Below are 20,902 nucleotides of genomic sequence, written 5' to 3'. Positions count from 1 at the left end.
AGCCTTACTTTAAGTTGAGTTTACCGTCTCAACTCTTTCATCGTGCTAAGTTTTTGTGACTGCTGCATGAATTCAATTTTTTAGAGAATAAGTCTGTGCTTTCACTTTGAGCTTATTAATAACAATATTGGAGGTAGTCATTTTCCCCTCCTTTCCACACCACCTTATTATCTGAGCACAGAGTTTATCTTAGTACTCTTGTGTTATTTTAAGTCTTATTAATCATTATAGTCATATATTCTAATAATACATTTTGGGATCAAAAAGACTGGTCAAGCAATTTCTGCATGTTCTATTCTTTTTTTTTGTATAAACCAAAATATAGAGAAACATAACCAGGAAAATAAAACCACAATGCATCCACTAATTGATTAGACAGAACAATGATTTGATTGGCTGTTACCTGCCCCGCCACAATGACTGCTGCTATATTAAGCTCATGAATTTCTTCTAACAGGCTTTTATAGAACGTATTCAATGAAATATGTAATCCTTAACACCTCTGCAACATCCACACCCATAACCACACACACACACACACACACACACACACACACACACACACATAAATTGTAGGAGTGCTTCTTTGAATTCTGATGCTGGGCCTGCTGCTGTGACGGTATGATGGAAGGGGAGGAAGGCCAGTAAATTGTCCCTAAGCACTCATAACCAAGCAACACTGTCACATCAGATGAGTGAGTGAAGCCCTCGTAACTCAGCCTGTCAGCCTCTTTAATGGGCTTAAGTCCATGTGGGAGTGTGTGTGTGTGTGTGTGTGTGTGTGTGTGTGTGTGTGTCAGAGTTACGGTCATGGCTGCTTGTGTGAGTGCATCTTAACATGTGTGGATGTATTGTCCATGATGGTTCACCCAAAACTATTATCACTAAGGGAAGGGGAAATGGTGGGGCATTAAAATGGCCATTAGTGCTCATTAAACATCTGTGCTGCTGCAGAACACTGTGTTAATGTACTACCTGAATCACAGCACACACACACACACACACATACTGCCACGCCTCTACTGTAGTAACAGCTGAGCACCTGTTCACAGTTACTACTGCTGGGAGACTGCACAGTGGTAATGGCACAAATGATAGCAACACTTCAGTCTAAACCCTCCAGCTATTATTAAAGTTTAAAGCTGTATATAAATGACAATCATTAAAATGAATCCATAAAACATTTGTAAAACCATTTTTTGTGTTTACGAGATATAGCGGTCCTTCTTTTTCTCTGCCTTCGCTGGCTCATAGCTGTGTTTTTCAGTGAAAACAAGACAGAGTTTACAGCCATGTTAGTTGAACCCACTTTGCAGGTGTGTTGTAGTGAAGTAACCTATGATATCACTTAATCTTTCCCTAAATCCCTAAAGAACTCACACCAACAACCGAATATGTACAGTATGTGTTTTATGAGTGCACTCTTGTTCACCGTTAGCATAGAAAACGGTCCATCCTGGCTCCCAAGAGGATGGCGATGATGAAAAAGGTGGAATCTGATAAGTAGGGGGAGATGAGGACCCTCAAGATGATGGTGATGATGAAAAAGGTGGAATCTGATAAGTAGGGGGAGATGAGGACCCTCAAGATGATGGTGATGATGGAGATGGAAACCAATTTAGACCTGATGTTAGCACTAAGGGACATGACGGATGATCAACAAAGTTATTAGGATATATTATCTGGGAATCATTGAATATGTAATAATATGAATACACAATTCTGTGGTGCAGCATTGCTATGGTAATCGAGGTCAGAGGATATGACTGTCTGACTCCCTAAACCCACAGATGAGTAACTGTGTTTGTAGAATAATGAACCAATAGGATCATTCCATTACTGTAGATGCATTGAGTATGACCATATATGGACATTAAGCAATGGTGCTATATATGAATGTTTAAAGACTATCTATAGTGTTCTCACAATCATGGTGACATCATACATCAGACGGTGTATTAATAATACTTTGATTCTCCTCGGCCGAGCTTCAATAAACATTTACAGAGTAAGACTTCCTGGACTCCTGAGAACTTTCTCCACTGATGAAGTTTAACCATTGACAAACAAATTCTCCATAACATCCTCAAGGTTTGACCTGCTGGTGGCGCAAGATAGAAAGTCAGCTAGATCACCAAAGTCCTTGTGGTTGATCCACTGCAGACCAGGAATCATGAACCACACTTTCATGGCATCCCACTGAATCATTGTGGAGATATTTTAGTCTGGAATGAAGTGTGGGCTGACTAGGGGAGAGTGGGTAAGATGAGCCAGGAGGTATGTTGACTCACCCCCTATATCTAGTCAACTGCAGACATGGTTTGTGATGTGACCATAAATTCAGGAGACACCCATCATGTCTATATCAGCACATGAGAGAAGTGTAAAGATTTTTTTGAAGACAGAAAACTGATTTTTGCTTTTCAAGGCAAATGTTTTGAATGTCAGGTGTTATGTCAAAGGAGATTTATACAGGTCTAAAAATGTATATGATACATGTTGGCAATTTGCTAATGTATAAAACCATGTGAATCACTTTCCGAAACATTAGTCAGAATTGCTAAGCTAGGCTGTTAGCCATTGGTTCAACTTTAGCTTAAAAAGTTAGCATACAAAGAATAAAAAAACAACTGGTGCTTAACACTCCTTGAGGGATGGAGAGAGCAGCCATTGATGTCAAGAATGGAACAATCAGTGGCAAAAGACAGAAGTACTGACAGATCATAAAAAAGAAGGAGGTAAAGGAAGTAGGGAACAGAGAACTACAACATTGTGGTGTAATTCCATTAGCTCAGGTTGCACAGAGGAGGTAAAGAAGGAGCTTGGAGACCATATCAAGAAGATGGGTGAGCAGTTTAATGGCCTCCAAATAAATGCTGTGAAGTAGCATCAGAACTGGTAGACAGAAACAACATTCCTGTATGCAACAACTGAAAAGAGAAAGTTTTACTGTAGCAGTCTGAGTAGGTCAGCAAAGGCTAACACAAGACATCGCCTGGATAGAATGACTTATAGACTACTGTTTTAGGTCGAGATGGGTTCAAGAACTTTATGGCGCACCACCGTCTCGCCTGAAGCTTCATTTTTGTGATGGGCTACAGCCTCCAACGTTGCCATCACCACCTCTGCATTCAAGGAAAATGAGGAAGAAGTTACCTCAACCTCTCAAGGCTGAGATACAAGGAGAGATCAACTATTCATATTTACCTGCAACCCACTCAGATCAACTTACCCTATAAGTTGGGAGGTTAAGCCACAGATGAAGTTTCTTTTAGTTCATTCATATATTCAAGGCCCTTTGTCCAAGATGCATTCTTACAATTTCATTTGATAGGAGACTGATATTTAAAATCTATGTTTTCATTCTACTTCTGTCTCATTTTCTCTTACCTAGAGGACAACTTTAAAACAGCATAACCACTGGCTCATCTTTTCATCTTTTTGCACATTTGTGGATAATACTTGTTTCCTTTTCTTTCTCTAAATCACAGCAACATAACACGGCCATGATTCTACTCTAATACGTTGCAATCAAAGGTTTATTCTCTGAGATGAGTGCTTCTTTTTGACACATACCTACTTAACACTGTAATAAGCAAAGCATAGAAAATCTTGCGAATAGTTTGGAACATATTAGGTCGATGCATCATTGTGCTGGTTTCCCCTTGTAAGACGGTGGAGCGAAAGGTGCATGTCCTCATTGTGCAGTTATAAAGAAGGTTTTGATCTAGCCTTCAAGCAGTTGTGTATCAAACAGGTGCAAAAAGTATCACCTCAAAGCCACCAGCAAAAAGATCTAGAAACCTTCAGGCTATTGAAGTGAAATAACAATGATTAAATGATAGTCAAGAACTTCCAGTATTGAAAGAAGCTGCAACTGGCCAAACAGGTGGATTTGTCAGCAGAGTTAGCGTCTTTTTATGCCCACCTGCTGACTTTACTTCTCAAATCTGATGAAAACTAAATCTACTGACTGTTGTTGATTCTCAAAGCTTTTGGCAACAGAGGAGTGAAGGTGACTGTTCATCTAATCCAGAGGGATCTGATGATGAGGAAGAGTCAGATGGTGAATAAAGACCTCAAACTCATTCCAAGAAGAAAGTCACTTCCAAACAGAAGTGTGGAGAAACAGATTGAGTTGGAGAAATAACCACAATGTGTTTGATATGATGGGGCAACATCTAACACAAGGTTTTGTATTCTAACCAAGAGTTTCTATTGACACAGATACATATTTATGGGTTTTGATGATTACCTTTAGCCCACATGGTTACCTACTAACTACTAATACTGAAAAAAGAAATACGCAGAACTCACTCTTTCCATTGGTACAGGTTTCTGCTGGAATTACTGTCAAACTAATTGGCTTCAAAATAATATAAATTGATCCATCTAAGCAGGTGATTATTGTCTGGAAGTGATAGTAGTGTAGCCAAAGCACTGTGACTTCCCATAGTGCAGATTTGCTAAATATATAGTTATAGAAGTTTAAAAACACAGAAATGATTGTTAAATTCAATTATTACACGTGTTCTTTCTGCCGATACACAAGCCTGCACTTTGAAAATGTTGCGTGATTTGACAGCAAATGGAAAATGATGAGCTTAGACACAGCAGAGTAACAGTGAGTGCAAAACGGCCAGGAGAACTTTTCATATCTTTATCAACAATCTTGTTCTTTCTTTCTTTCTTTGAATATTTATGTATCTATTTGTTTTTTTCTATAGCTTTCTTATTCTTTGGCATATACTTTAAATTTAGCTTTGTTTTCTTATGGATCTGCTCCCATTGCACCCACTATCTCTTATAAGCTCTTATTTATTTTATTTATGACATCTTATCTGTCATTTTTTGTGTGTCACATACATGTTATTTACATTACACCCTCCTAAATTTACTGCATTACAAATTACTGCAATTTAAATGATGTAATATGGCACATTTCTTTAAAAAGCATTTAAACCAATCAGTTGATCTTTACTTATGTAGCACCAAATCACCACAAACGTTATCTCAAGGCATTTACTTTATGTTTTATTGTAGTGTCAATAGACTCAAATAAAATTAATGTTTAACTCATTCTTTAAATTATCAAATATGATGATTGTATCAAGTAAAATACCATTTTAATATGAGGAGTGTACATGATAGTAGAAAACAGTATTAAACAGATCTTACTGTGAAAGAAACAGATGCAGACAGTAGTGTAGTAATGCTGCTTTTGGGTTGTTTTTTGTTTTCTTTTAGTTTTTAAAGCATTAATGGAGCCTGTGTTCCCATCAGAACAAAGCAGCATATTATACAACCCACAAAAGGAGCTAAAGTTCACAAAGAGAAATCAGTCTTTGAGTCTATTTGAAGCTGCTACCTGCTCACCCTGCTCTCCCTGCTCTCCTTGCACACCTTTAATCAAAACCCTAAATCCTGTTTGGCCCTCACATGTGAGTCAAGGTGCAGAGGTGTTCTTCTTTCTTTTTTTTTCACTCTCTTTTGAAACAGTTTCACACTGAATCTTTTTTTTACGCCCTTAGACATGAAAACCTGCAGAGGGATTCTACAACAAGGATGAGAGGAGCCGAGGGGGAGGAGGGCTCCACTTGAAACAGTAAGCAGTGAATTTTCAAATAAGACGACTTAAGTAGAGTTTAAGGCAGGAGGCAAAGGACGTACAGTGTGTGTGCGTGTGCATGTGTGTGTGTGTGTAGAGGAAGCAGAGGAGGCGACAACCTTGATCTAAAGAGAAGAACACATCCTCTACTTCCTGAAAGGCTGGGAGTTCCACGGCAGAACAAAACGCTCAACGGCAAACGTCTTCAAATCAACTCAATAATTCATTTGTCTGCTTTTGAAGTGGTGGATGCACAGATGGCCCGACCAGTGTTACACTCACACACACACACACACACACACACAAACACCTGCAGGTGTAATCACGCTACAATCCCACACCGACAGAGATGTAGGTGCGACATACCTGAATTTATACCATATGGTGGTAAACATGCATTTGTCTTTCTTTGACACACACACACACATACACACACACACAAAGATCTACCACTTAACTACACTAACAAGGACAACACCCATATAGAGAGATAATTGGCAACACTTTAAGTTCCTTTATTTAGAATATAGAAGCAGTATTGCAGCTGCTACACCACTGACTGTGACAATTATAATATAGAAAGATAATTACTTAAGTGATAACAGTTGGTTGCCATCAGATGGCAATCAAACTGTGACAAAAATGTCACTGTCAGCTTAGAAAAACAGGCAAAATACACAGCAGGGTACAAACGTCTGGAATGATTTTTACATTTAAGTGGTATGTATTTGATTTTAATGGTAAGTGTGTCTCAGTCATCCACAATTCAAATGGCTTTAAACTAGCGATTGAGACCATAAACACATTTTGAAAACGTTTACTGAGGTTAGAAATCAAGTGAGAAATTGGTGAATTCTCCATTGACTTGTATAGAGACGGAAGTCCTATTGACACCAAAATGGTCGCCCCCTGGTGGCCTTTTGATAGAATGCAGTTCTAAGTTACTTCCGCATTGGCTTCATTTCAGAGGACTGGAGCTCCTCGCCTGCTTAGAATGAGTGTGTGGTGTAGATTTGGGTGACAGCTGTGGTCTGTGGCGTTAAGTGGTGTAAATGTCCTCCTTGAAGTTTCTTGCTCGGTGACCATTGACCTCTCTCCAGTCGATGCTGCGAGCGGTTCGGTCAGGTGGAGTAATGGTGTGAAAAGCAAACTGCAAGAACTGACACTGCGTCAGAAAATTGTAAATGGTGGCAAATCAGGATGGGAGGTCAAAAGGGTTGTGAGGAGGAATATGTTACTGGGCTAAAACAGGCCTGAAATGAGAATTAGGATGATAAAAGAGGATTTTTTGAGGTAATGCAAGGATGGATGAAGAGTGGCAGAGAGGGAACTGATGGAAATGATGGTGTGATGTTAATAGTTGCTTTGTTCTGCCTTCATTTGACCTGCTTTGAAATTCGACAGCTGTAAAACATCCCAAATGTTTTTATCTTCAGGGTCAAATGATCTCCGTATCTATTGCCATGTGTTTTAGTGAAATGAATAGTTCATAGTTTTAGTAAGATAGTAGTTATGAGCATTTCTTTTTATGATGTAGCAGTGAAGACTGATGGCTCTAATGGTTCTACAATAAACCCCACACTTCCATAAAGTTATAAAATACATTTCCATCATTATGTCTATGTTATATTTTCATGTCTTAGGTCAAATAGGACATGATATTGTGTGATAGTAGATGTTTAGTGGTGTAAAAGCTAAAAAATACACTCTCTCTGCTCTCTGAAACAGGGGTTTAATCACATTTATTGATCAGTCAGATCAACTATTGATGCTTTCTAAACACATCTGTGCTTCAACATTTGGTATAGACACTTTTTATGAGAGGATAATTAGACTGGGTCAAAATTGACCCAAAACACACTGCGAGGGTGTAGAATATGAACAATATGTAACAGTTCAATAATTAGTAACTAGACTGTGTGAACTGTGCATACAATTATAAACTAAAGGCTGCACAAGCCAAAGATTCCTGCTGCTGATAGCCACAGGTGGTTCAATGAAAAATAATTAGCAGACATTTCTCTATATATTTATATATCTAGTATTTTTCTCTTATTTGCCAGTTGACAGTGTCAGCAGGAGACATGAGTACAGAGAGAGTGTATGACATAAATCAAAGGTTCATGGCTGGAATCTAACTGTGGGCGACTAAGATGTGTGATTGTGATGTGTTGTTATATCTATGTACAGTTCTGTGTACAGGTGTGTTAAACTGAAAGAAGCAGAAATGACCTTCTGGCAGATATTTAAGTGAATATTATCTATTGAGAACTCAGAATGAACTTTTTTACAATTTGCACATATCACTGTGTGGTTTCTTCTCTCTCCTTTATCTCTCTGTCTTTCTTTACCAGCCATCATGACTATTCTGTCTCTCTCACTGTGGGTGGAAACAGAGCCTTACAACTTCATATTGCCTTTATAAATGAACATTTAAAGTACTTGTTTTGTGTTGTTTATCATTGTATTTGAATGTTTATCACTTCTTGTCAGTCAGATGAGGACATGCTAGATATGCAGGGAAAGCCATGTGAGTTTCAAGAGGAATCCATTCACATGTACATTGAAGGACTGAGTTGTTGTGTTGAATTATTCACATTTAAATGAATATATTAAGGGTTATTTTATAAAAATGTATGTAATAGGCAAAGATTAAAGACAGATTTACAAGTATATATAAGGTAACTTAATGTCAGTACAATTTTAAGTTTGTAAAACAATTACACAAGACTACAATTTCCTTTTCTTTATGTTTTTACTCTTTTTATCATTTTGAGAGGAGTTTAGCTTCCTGACCTGACATACATTTACATACATTAAACTTAACCACACATTAACAGCTGTTGCCATGATTACATTTAAATAACTTAATAAATATTAACCTGTCAATTAGAGCTTTTCTATTAAGAGCTGTATATATAGTAGAGGTTTGATAATATACTGACATTTATTCATGCTACACTAAGTAAATTCATTGTTTTCTAAATGAACAAATGGCTATTTACATTAAGTGGTGACAATATGAGGAATGAATTTATCCAGTAAAAATCTCAAACATTTATAGTTTCAGCTTGTACAATGTGAGGATTTCCAACTCTTCTGTGTTCTATCACTGTGTATGTAATACTTAGTTTCTGCTCTGTTGGGTTTACTAAATGAGATGTCACACTGGAAAATGTTCTTTTGAAATACTTTGTTATTTTGTCCTTTTTTTGACATTTTGTATTTAAATGATTAATTATGATTAGTCCACTTTTTTTCTTACGAGTTTATTATGCACACAAACAGTGTGTGGGTTCTGGTCCTCACCAGAGAATGCTATCTGGTACATACCACACACGTGTCCCCTTAAGGCCCATTTATGCTCAACCAACGTACTAAAATGTATCCGTCCTGTTCAAACGATGTTACCGTCACTGCTCACATACTTCCATGTGTCCTTTACGTTGGCATGGATGTTAACCAATACATCCACCAGGGGGCAGCGCAGAGTCAAAAGTTTATGACAACAACAAACTCAACAACAAACATGGTGACTGTGGAGGAGATATTGATAATGTTCCTCTTGCATTAAAGACAAAATAGATATGTTTAAAGTTTCTAACCAACTCACACAACCTTTCCTCAAAAAGTTACACCATTGTTATTTCTTCTTCATGTCTCACTAGTACTGCTCCGTTTGATCCATATCCGTAAGCTTTATGGAAATACGGACGAAATGAACGCAGAGCACGGACAGAAGGCTCCGTCCGTATCCAGATCCGTATTTAACGTTGAGCATAAATGGGCCTTTAGAGTCTGTAGTGATCAAATAATGGTGATCATATACTAAATTATCTAATCTCTGCCTGGATTATGTCCATTGGCAACCTGTTTTCAGATGAATGAAGTGCTACATTTACTACACTGCTGGATGGAGAAGGTCAGAGTGAATGTAGGACATTAACACAGGAGACTGAAGTTTACATGTGTGAGGTTAAGTTAATGCAGCAAAAGCATCTTGGTTAAGGTCAGTGCCACGATCTTTTTTTTTTTTACTTAAACAAGTATTGAAAGTTTAATATTGTCTTTCATAGGCTGGATGTGGATTTCCTGATTGAGAGGAGCTGCTGCCTGTTGCATACCTGTTTCCCATCTACAATACCTTATCAGCCTCAGCATGAGAACACAGGTCTTCTTTCTGCTCTTCCATGTAGTAAACTGCTGGCTAAAAAGCCTTTCTAGTGAAACTTCTAGAGACTGCTTTACTGTAGTGTGTGTCTGTAGTATCATGTATTCATCCTTGTCTCTTTGTCTTCTCCGGACGGTGTGTAACCATTGCCTCTCCACCTCAGCCTCAAGCTTCAGCCTCAGCCATCTACTGGACTCAACCATTTTCGAAATAAATCCCTTTTTCCATTACCCACTGTCTCACTGTCTGCTTTTGGGTTCTTCTACATCTACTTCTGTGGTTAATGTCTAGTTTACTTGATTAGAACTATGTAAAAATCATGGTTTGGGTTCAAATGATCAAATTCGTTAAAGATATGAAACCTTTGCTGTCATGGCAACAGTGAACACCACGAATAATTGACATGAGCAAGATTAAGTCGATTAGAGTTTCTAAATGTCGGTTTCCATTATTTTTTTATTAATTGCCCAGCCCTATACAGGAGCCAGCTGTTTGCTTTCTCTTTTCAAACATTAGTTTGGTCAGTTTTTCAAAAACCTGAACTAAGATTGTCCCCCAACCTCAGCCCTGTGGTTATTATCGTAGCCATGGCAATGAACATTAAGGCTTAAGTAGTTAATTAGTAACATCAACCCACATCTCACGTTTCTGTAACTTTAACAGTGATCATTTTAATAGAAACCAAGATCTTTCCCTAAACCTAACCAGACCTTAATCAAGGCCAAGGCTGGCTGTGGCCCCCAGCATGAAATGGCCCAAGAGGGCTGACACACAAAAATGTGGGAATCCCCTTTGACTGAGGAACTAATGTTTAAAGATTATTTAAAGGAGTTCAAATGAATTCTGAATATACTTTAATTGATATGTAATTATTTAGTGTTTAGACGGGGCTCTTTGGGATTTTCTACCTGGGCCCCCCTCTAGAATCTCCTCTGCCAAATCATAAACATTTTTTGGAAGAGTTTTAGAAAGCACAGATGATTACTGCTGACAGGGAAACACTCGTATGTGTCAATTTGGAGTCAGAGAGTCAAACAACATATTTGGTCATTTAATTTGGAGGACTTACTGTTATTAACATAATGCTGACAGAAAACATGATTCAGCCAGTTTGCTGTTGTAATTTTAAGGTATATGAACATCATTTCTTATGCACAGAGTCGACTCGATAGTTTGTTATGTGAACCAGAAACTGCTGTGTATGAGAAATGGGAATCATGTCTTTGGTCTCTCTGTTGCAGAAAATCACAACAACAATAATAATAATAATGATAATAATAAAACCTGTCTGCTATTTGCATGACAATCCCTACTAATACTGTATGATTTCATAATGATAAAAGTTTAAAGTAGACTCATTTAATCAGATAGGTCAGGTGCTGCTGGTGAATGAGAGATGAGCTGTGTGAGGAAATGAAAGCCAGAAGAGACAAAATAATTTTGGTGAAAAGGTTAATGTGAACTGTCACACATCATACTTCATTATTAGATAATTGATGTCATTTGTGAAGAGTTAGAAACAGGTGAGAGTACAGTAGATGCTGTGCTCCTTTTTTTTGACTCAAACTTGGGTGTATTTGCTGCTCTCTCCTCCACGTCTCTATCTGTCAAACTATTCATGTAAATGAGCTCTCTATACTCTCTATATTGTCTCTATCATCTGCTCTCTGTCCCAGAACAAGGTGGGATTCCTCCACGGGGATTGAAGCTGCTTCACTTGTCAGCAAACAGGCGGGATCATTGCTTTGTACTGGAGCCCTGTTATCTCTGGCTGTGTGATAAGGAACTCCACAGAGTTTCCCTATCTGGAGGAAGAAGAAAGACAACCCTGAGGTAAGCTCACATTATGACAAGGATTTATCATTGCCATCGCTCCTATTTACATTGACTTTGTTCCCTCTCTCGTGCACACACACACACACACACACACACACACACACACACACACACACACACACACACACACACACTTGCAGAAAAGACAAAAAACATGTGCACTCTGGTTTGGATGAACACGTGTGAGCTCAGATCAGGTGGAGATTTCAACTTTTATTTAACTTTAGTGAAACCTAGAGTGATGCTGCTTTGTGTCTGTCTACCTGTTGAATGTAAGTCCACTCTCTTTTAGCTCTGTTTTTACTCTCTACCAACTCTTAAAGACATGAACATTAAAACACACTTTAAGATCAGTACAGTGGTGCCTGAAGGTGCTACAGCGGTTACTGCTCTGCACAGTTAGTCTCTTCGGTGGGGGTGGGGGGTGGGGGGGTGTGTGTTGAGGGGAGAGCTTTGGGGAAGAAGCTGTTCTCACTCATGTGTCCTGATGTAGACAATAAAAACGTAATGCTGACCATTATTTTCTTTCTAGATATTATTCACAATGTTCAAAATACACAATCCTAATATAGAGACAACATCTGTAAGTGTCAACACAGTTCCACAGCTTCCATATGGTTTTAAATCAGGGACTCTTAAAGCTATACTGTAAGCGAACTGTAGGTGGGCGAAAATCTAATGTTTCTTTTCCAACTCATCAGTTATCATTTGCATTTTAGGAAGAATAGAATGAATGGCTTGTTTTCCCAATTTGGACACATGTTAAAGATGCTGGGTGCTCTAGGGTTGTTCTGTGAGCAACATCTCACGCAGTCATTGTCATCCCACCTGCTATTTGATGAATATGATAGAGTTTGAATAATTAAAGAGTGATTAATATTACACTGTGTCTGGAGGGGAAGCCTGTAAACATATTTTGTGTGTGTAAATACCAATCTGCACCATCAGTCTGCAAACTTTTAGTCATAAAAAAAAGTATAACACAAACTAAACAACCTGGGGAATCGATGTTATACACATATTAACTCACTTTTATCTCCATAGAACCGACGGAGACCGTCTCCAAATGTCAGCGAGGGCCCAACAGGGCAGTGGCGCTATTCACCCATTATTATCCTCCTCTTTCCCACAATCTTCAGGGGCCTCAGCCTGGCCACCTGGCAAGAGTTTCTATGTTAGAGGAATGTCAGACAGAAAACATTGACCTTCTTCTTCGGTCTCAGTGCAGCATAATGCCTACCAGAGCAGGGAACCAGGGATTTTTTTTAAGCTTCAAAGCCATCACTGTTATGTATATGAGGCCTATTGATACGGTCCTGATGCAGGGAAACAACTCACACACCTGTTTTCTCTTTGAAGATAAATCTGCTTTTATTCTGGCGGTGTCGACTCCTTCCTCCTCTCCTCCTCTTTTTTTTATATTTCAAACTGTTAAAGCCGGTAATCTTGACAGCAGATCTGTTTTCATTTGGCGTAAGCAGTAGGGGGGGGGCGAAAACAAGCAGTTTGACCCATGAGGTGAGGATGAAAGAAGAGGTTCAGCTGAGAGGGAAAGATGGGCGGAGAGAGAGGCAAAAGAAAAAATAAGCATAAGCTAACTCACTTTCTCCAACTCTGCCTCTCATTCTGACATTTTTTCCCGGAATATTAAGACATCTCAATAATTTTGCTGAAATATTCCACTCCCTCAGTGCAAGTTATTGATGTATCGCAGTCTGTTTTCATTGTAGCCCCGAGTAAAAGCGCTGCACCCCTCTCAGTCATGCTCTCAGTGGATTTATCATGGAGATATGCCGGGGCTTTTCAAATGACTGTAAATCATGGCAGAGCTTTTCCAATATCCTGTGTCTCATGCAGAGCAGGAGCAGGAGCAAGAGCTGGGCATAATCATCTAGTTTGTGGAGGAGTTGAAGGATGATTAGGATGTTAAAGGCTTTCTTTTTAGATCGGTGCGTACAGTGCGTTTAGTGCCAGCTTTGCTGAGGAGAGCTCCACTCAGACGCGTGAACTTTTCTCTCTCTCAAACACACACACACACACACACACACACACACACACATAAGCAGGAGTTGATTGGACAGAGCAAAGAGACTGGATGTTGGACTGTTTGTTCTGCATGGATTGGTGCAGTAGGCCAGCAATCACGTGGCTGTAAGAGCAGCATCAGTCCCTGCTACGCACTAATGGCTCCTCCAGCAGGCTGACACATTACACAGTCTAATTACTGAGAAGGGAAGGAAGGAAGGGAAACTTCATCACTGGCCACCACACACTGGTGCTAATGTTAGCATAAGGCTCACCAGTTTGTCATCTATATTAGTTCCCAACACATAACCCAGCCCTGGTTGATGCCTCATCATGTAGTCATTACTTTCATATTCTGCACTGATAAATATGAGCATGTCACATCATTTGTCCAAATACTTGATACTTATTTTTATATATACTGATTATAATATGGAAAAAGTGGATAGTCTTATTGTTCTAAGAAGGCCCGATGCTTAAAGTCTGTGTAAAGTAAGAATAAATATGTGTTCTGAGTTTGACATACCACAGAAAAGTGTGTTGTTAACCATTAAATAAATCGCCAAATATATCAAATTAGGTTTCAAAGTTTTGTAAAAATCAGTCTCTTTCTCTGCTACCAAACGCTGTGGGAGTGCCCGCCAAGTTCGCTGAAACCCCGCCCCCTACCAAGTGTCACCTGTCAATCAAAGTCACCACCTCTACCAGAAACATAGACGCCAGGTCTGAGAGCTTGCTGCTCCTAACTCAGCGGCTAACTCGGCTAACTGTGGACTGTAGTAGTAGTAGTGTGTGCTGAATGTATTTATACCTCTACAGCAGCAGGGGCGGGTTTATGATTTTCAGACCCGCCCACGAAATCCTGAACACAGAAATCTTGAAACACAGTTTGTGAAGCCTAGCTCCACAATTCAAATCTAAATGGTTGAAATGCTTTTGTGTTTGGGTATGTGTTTAGAAGAAAATGTCTGAATTCACTTTACACGGTCTTTGAACCAGAGCAGGTGCTGTGAGTAGAGATGACTGCAAATATTTCTAGTCAGTACTGCTCTACTGATTAGATATAGTTGGGCTCTGGCTCCTTCCCTACCAAAAAGTGATACTCAATGTACTTAGAACTAGTAATAACAATGCTTGGGATCAGCATTCCCAGGTCTCTAGCATGTACAGGTTGTGTAGGACTGTATGTTACTTTGTTGGCTTGTGTTCGACCAGGCCTGGTTGTTTAAGGTCCAGCAACCTGACACTCACTGGTGAGCTCCACTCCCAGGTCTGGTTCTAGGATCCTGTCTCCATCACCTGAAATTCTGCTTCTTTGAGGTCTATGAATCGTTGATCTGGACCTTCACCAGAGACCAGTTTGACTATGCAAACAGCTCCAAGGACCACAGCAACACTGAAAGTCCTCCATCACTATAAGGTAACAACTCAAGGAATAGATGACTAAATCAATCAAAGTCAAAATCCTCAGTTTAACACATATATATTAGGATAACTGAACTTGCATTTGACCAGATTTGATTGAAAGTGGCTGGCATCTCCCTGTCAACAACTATCATCACATTCAGTCTTACATTGCTAAATAGTGACTGGTACACAGAGGTATTTGACATCGTCTTGTTTCAACAGAGCCACGTCTTCTTCAAACCAACAAAGGGTTAGAGTTAGGGGTTAGGGTTAGGGGTTAGGGTTAGGGTGTCTGTAATGGGCAACAACCAAAATGGGTTTACCACTGGCAGAAAACTGTACCTTTATTTAGGATCCCATTGCTCATCATAAGAAGCTGATTGAGAAAATATTTTCAAGGCCTCTCATGTAAAGCATACTGACTTTACGTCTAATGAAATATGCCTAGGCTGAAGTTTAATGGCTGCTCTGATAGGCCTCGGGAAGTGCTAAAATTTTAGGATGGGTTTGATGTAAGAGGCTGTGTAATGATGAATCATTTCCCAAAGGTCACATCTTGTTTTTTACACGTCAGAGACGGGGCTGGCACACTCTATGATAATAATGATGATGATGATGATGATGATGATGTGCCATCAGAATGTCCTCTCAGCTTTGACAATGTGGAACAGACATACCAATCATCAGATGTCTTTTACGTCCATTATACATCATCATACTGCAAATTAATTAATATTAGGTATGCCTCACACACATAATTAGTAACATAAATGTGTTCATAGCTTGATGAATGGCATAGCGATGTATGGAAGTGGAGTGGTCATAATCTAAATAGCCGCATATCCTTAGTAATGATCATAGGCCTGTTGAGACCTCATCAATAGATATCATTGATGTAATAAAATAAAATAAAATAAAAACACCTCAGTTATTGCCTGGGGCATGGCCCTGGAAGCAGCTTTCATCAGTTAGCTCACAGGAGATGTGAAGTGGTGGATGTGTGATTTCTGACAGGCAAAGGTTTTTTGGATTGAAGCTGGACTTTGATGTTTAAACAGGAAGCTCTCTTATGTTTATTCTAGAAAAAAAACAAAAACGGTTTCGTCAGTAGTTAGACTAAATGCAAACTCTCTGTCCTCATTGACAGGGAGATAGTGTAATTAGTGTAGTGTAATATTCAACTCCCTGATACTGACAAGGTAATTAAAAAGTCATTTTTAAGTCAGTTTTTTTTGGGGTGTGAGAGTTGGTGTTGGAGTTGTGTGTGTTTCACTGTAAGCTAAGAAACAATACACTGACAGTGGAGGAGCTTTTTTTATAAAGTCCACTATCCTAAAGTATTTTGTCCATATTTGACTATTCTGCACTTTATGATTTATGTCCATGTATGTCTTATTATCAGCTTGTCTTTGAACTACACTAGTCTGTAAGAACAAAACTAACAATAATAATCTTTTGTGTTATAAAATGATAAAATTACAAGAAGCAACTGATGACAATATATTACAAATAATCCAAACTACAGTACATTAGATGATGCACACTTCCATTACACATACAGCATGAAGAGGATTTAGAAATAGAAGAAAGTATGTGTATCTGTATGTGTGCACTTTTCTGTGGACAAAGTCAACATGAGGCTGATAGTGTGTCCACAGAAGAAAATGAAATCCCTGTACAGACAACAGCTCCCAGTGGGCGTCATGGCTTCTGGAGATACTGCTGCCCTCATACAACAAAGAGAGAAGATGAGGAGGAAGGAGAGGTCCCCTGAGTTAAGGATGTTTTCAATTTTAGAGAGACGTGATTTCAACCCAACAGCCTGAAGCTTTCAGTCAAAATGACAAGAGACTGTGTGTGTGTGTGTGTGTAGAAGTGCACATCACGGACACACACACACGCACTCACACACACAGAGGCAAAAGAACCATTTAATCAATCTCTTTGCCTGGGCGTCAAGCCTGCACACTCATATACATCAGGTGTGGCGTGTGCATACTTCATATCGCCCACCGCGATAGATTTATCATCTGACATGAAGCCATGCTTCATATCCCTCCCCAGTCATCGATCGGCCAGACGTCTGCTGCCCTGAACTTCCACTGAGAGCCACTCCATCTGAAGAGGGAAGTCAGGAGCTTGTCACCCTGACCCACTGGTTCAGAGAGGGATCAGACAGCACCTTTGTTTCTCAGACATATTTGTTTTGTTTTCTCCAGGTGTCTTGTCTGTTACTGCTGCATCCTTAGGTCTGATATGACCACAAGCTTATAATGGCTAGTGTTAGTCAGCAATTAACTGTATATAGATACTGCTGTGTAGCTGGCCTTATTAAGTTAGTCTGCTGTCTTTATCAGACTTCTTTATATGTTACTGTACATTAGCCATTAGTTTATAATGGCTTAGCATCTCTACCTATATCTATAGGTATACAGGACTATACACTCTAAAATCTTTGCTTTAGGTTACGTAACTTAAGTGGGGGAAATACAGAGTTGACATGTAGACTATGCATGCACAAAAGATATGCTATAGATATAGCAGCATGGATATAATCTCTTAATTTTTCCTCTCAGAGTGCACCAGAATGATGCATTTAACTTAAAAATGTACACATTTTCTTCCCCCGGACCCCTCTAGCATGTCCCCATACTGAGGTCCAAATGCCAGTCTTTCACACTTCTGTGGGAAACACTGCTGTTGAGTTATGACAGAAAGAGACTGAGTGCATCAGTTACCATTTATTTCAATACCAATAGGAGTTTATGAATGAAAAGTTAGCCATTCAGCTTATTTCTAATGTCCATTAGCACTTTTAACTAGTATCAATCTTAATAGTTTCTAGAAACCATGTTTTTGCATGCCACTGGGCCTGTGTTGGTTGTGGCCCTGAGGAGTGTGGCCCCCCGCTGTGGCAGGCGTCCCTTATTTTTTAGCATTAGAAATGTGATGCATGAGTCAAGTCAAAGTAGCCAAAGTATTTGAATCAAACAGACACAAGCTTTAAAGGTGTTAATAGGCATATCTTCTAGCTTTGGACAGAAGCAGGCTAGCTGTTTCCATCAATCAATACCACTCATGTCTCCGTTAAGTATGGAATTGGTGCCATAGGGTGATTTGCTTATTTTAGTTAAGCTCTTTTAGCGTAAAGACTTGAAGCTATTGCCTCCTTGCTCCAACACGGACATGAAAATGGCATCAACCTTCTTGTCAAGAAATCTAATTATATTTTTGCTTATGAAGTCGGGAATATTTAATATTATGGAAACATAATAAAGATTTGAAGTCAAGTTTTTAGGGCTTTAAGAGCACAATTAAAATGCTGTCTTAAGTTGCTCAAGGAAACTGTGTAATTTGGGAGTCAAGTGTTAGCAAAGGATAATGGTATGATTTTTCTGAACATCCATTATCATTGCATTGCATCTTGGTTCCATATGTCAGGCGTTTGTACTCTGACTTAAATTATGAAGAGCTTCACTATTGTATGTATTTAAATCAATCATCAAACCAGCATAATTCCAGCGTGAGTCCTCTATCTACACAGGATGTGTTCAAGTATCGTATAGTGTAAGCCATCTGTGTACTCAGCACTAATGCATGAAATGTACGATAATAGTCGTGAAGCTCATTTGGATTCATCTCTTAAGTTTTAATTAGTCTCTTCCTTTGCTGAGAAGATTTCCCACAAGTGACCATATGGGCACTAGAATTTAATTTGGACAAATAGTGAGCATGTACAGCATATCAAGCGTTAGGGATGAGGACTTGTTCACAGTTGCAGTGAAAAAAAGTCCATTGCATATGAAAGACTAAAGTGTGTATTCTGACATTTTGGAGCATGATTCAAGCATTTCCAGATTAAATCCAATTACATATCAAACAGATGTCAAGTGCATAGTGTTTCATCACTAGTAGACTAAATCACTGGGTGGTGAGGTCTTTTGAATTATATAACATGTTCCTGCAGTGCACATGGCTCCATGGTATGATGTGTTACTGTAGCTAACACCCCCTCCATGTGAGTGAAGAGGTGACATACAGTATGTCCTCTATATGCTGGCAACATGCAGAGTCAATCTATAAGCCTTGTCCTCCTGCTGCTCTTGAAGGAAATGAGGAGCCGCATCAAAGACGATGTTAGCCGGCGCTCTCACAAAGACATACCACTATTATAAACCACATATTCGGAGTCAATAAGTCAGGTTTATTTGAAAAGCCCTAGACCACATACGAATTCTCAATGTGGACTCCATACTGTGTGTGAGTCCTAAATGTGTCCTTGTGACCAAAGATGCGGTCGGTTCAGTGAATGGAAATGTAAAGAACCAGAAGCTTTTTTTAACCACGCTATTGGATGTGTTTCGCCTAAAATACGTTTTCATTTGTTCATACATTGTTATATTCTTTTTAAACATTGAGGAACCATCCTAGTTTTGATCTGAGCGCAAGACGTAGCTCAGTAGTGAATTTAGTATTTCATGATGCTGAAAAATACAAGTTAACTCTTACATACTGTTCATATTCTGACTCTACACCAGTTCATATTCATAAAATCTCCATCAGTCATTAATACATGTTTGATGAATTCTTCTGTTTGATTACTCTTATGGAAAAAAAGACATTTACAAACATTTGATAGAATATGATGAATACAAAATGTTTGAATGCTGATTTTTTTCCTTTATTTTTTTAATTCACATCCTGAAATGTCTGGCTAAAGGAAATGTGCATATGATGTTTTTTTTACAGCTGCCAGATGTGAAAATGGGTCAAATTTGACCCAGAATGTGAGACTTAAAACATTAGCTAATACAATTTCTGAATGGTGGAGCAACGTGGTCGTCATTCCTGTGCAGTTGATTTGATTTATTTAGCAATGTATTAACTTAATTTTAACATAAGGCTTAGAGGTGTAGCAGTCATTAGGCACTGATGTTTAAGAAAGGAAGTAGTGCTGGTAGTTTCAGACTCTATTAGCAAGCTCACAAGTTAGCTAGTTAACCGCTAACTTTAGATCATCTTTGAGCTAGCTTATTTGCAAATTTGCTCATTTCAAATTTTAAAGATGGCAATGCGGAATGTCATTTGTGGGGGTTTACTGTTAAAGTTAGTTTGTGTGGGTCATGGAGTTATAGCCAATTCAATTTGAGAAGGTCTCTGATAATAGTTCCATGGTGTCAACAGTGCTAGAGAACTTGCTAGCTCAGAGATAGGGTAATGCTAGCTCTCTGCCAGCTAATAAGCTAACTGATACACTTTATTATTTTAGTTACAGGCATCACAGTGTTTCTTATTCTGATAAAACCGGGCCTTAAGATATATTTACAGTACATCATGGACAGTGAATTGAGGCAGTGGAGCAGATAATGTAATCCATGCACTTTCTCCTTCTCTTATTGCAGACACTGATTTTTTTCATTGCTTTTGGTCTCATATTGTTATTTCTAACCAGTTTGCTTCATATACAGGCGCACAGATTGTAACGACAGCCTGATCTGACAATATCTGTTTGTTTGATGACATGGTGAACTGTCCCCATGTAACTCAGACACTGAAACAATGTGTTGTACAATTCTCCTCATATCTGCTTTGCTATAACTTGATATTTTACTTACTTTAGAATATTCAGGTCATTAATCATCTCAAGTCTTTGCCTCAGGTTTCATGAAGTGACTGAGGGTCCTCTCTGGAATAGGTTTATTATAATGAAACCTGTGATTGTTCATTGTGAACCATTATTGTCATACAGTACAACAGACCACCCAACTAATGAGGTTGCTTCTAGAGGTAACATTATGTACCTAATTGAATTGAGGTTTGCCCAAGTGAAAAGGCAAACAGCATATTCCATTTTT

This window comes from Scomber japonicus, chromosome 8 (genome assembly GCF_027409825.1).
Source record: "Scomber japonicus isolate fScoJap1 chromosome 8, fScoJap1.pri, whole genome shotgun sequence".
NCBI classification, from domain to species: Eukaryota; Metazoa; Chordata; class Actinopteri; order Scombriformes; family Scombridae; genus Scomber; species Scomber japonicus.
This window is presented reverse-complemented; position numbering follows the sequence as displayed.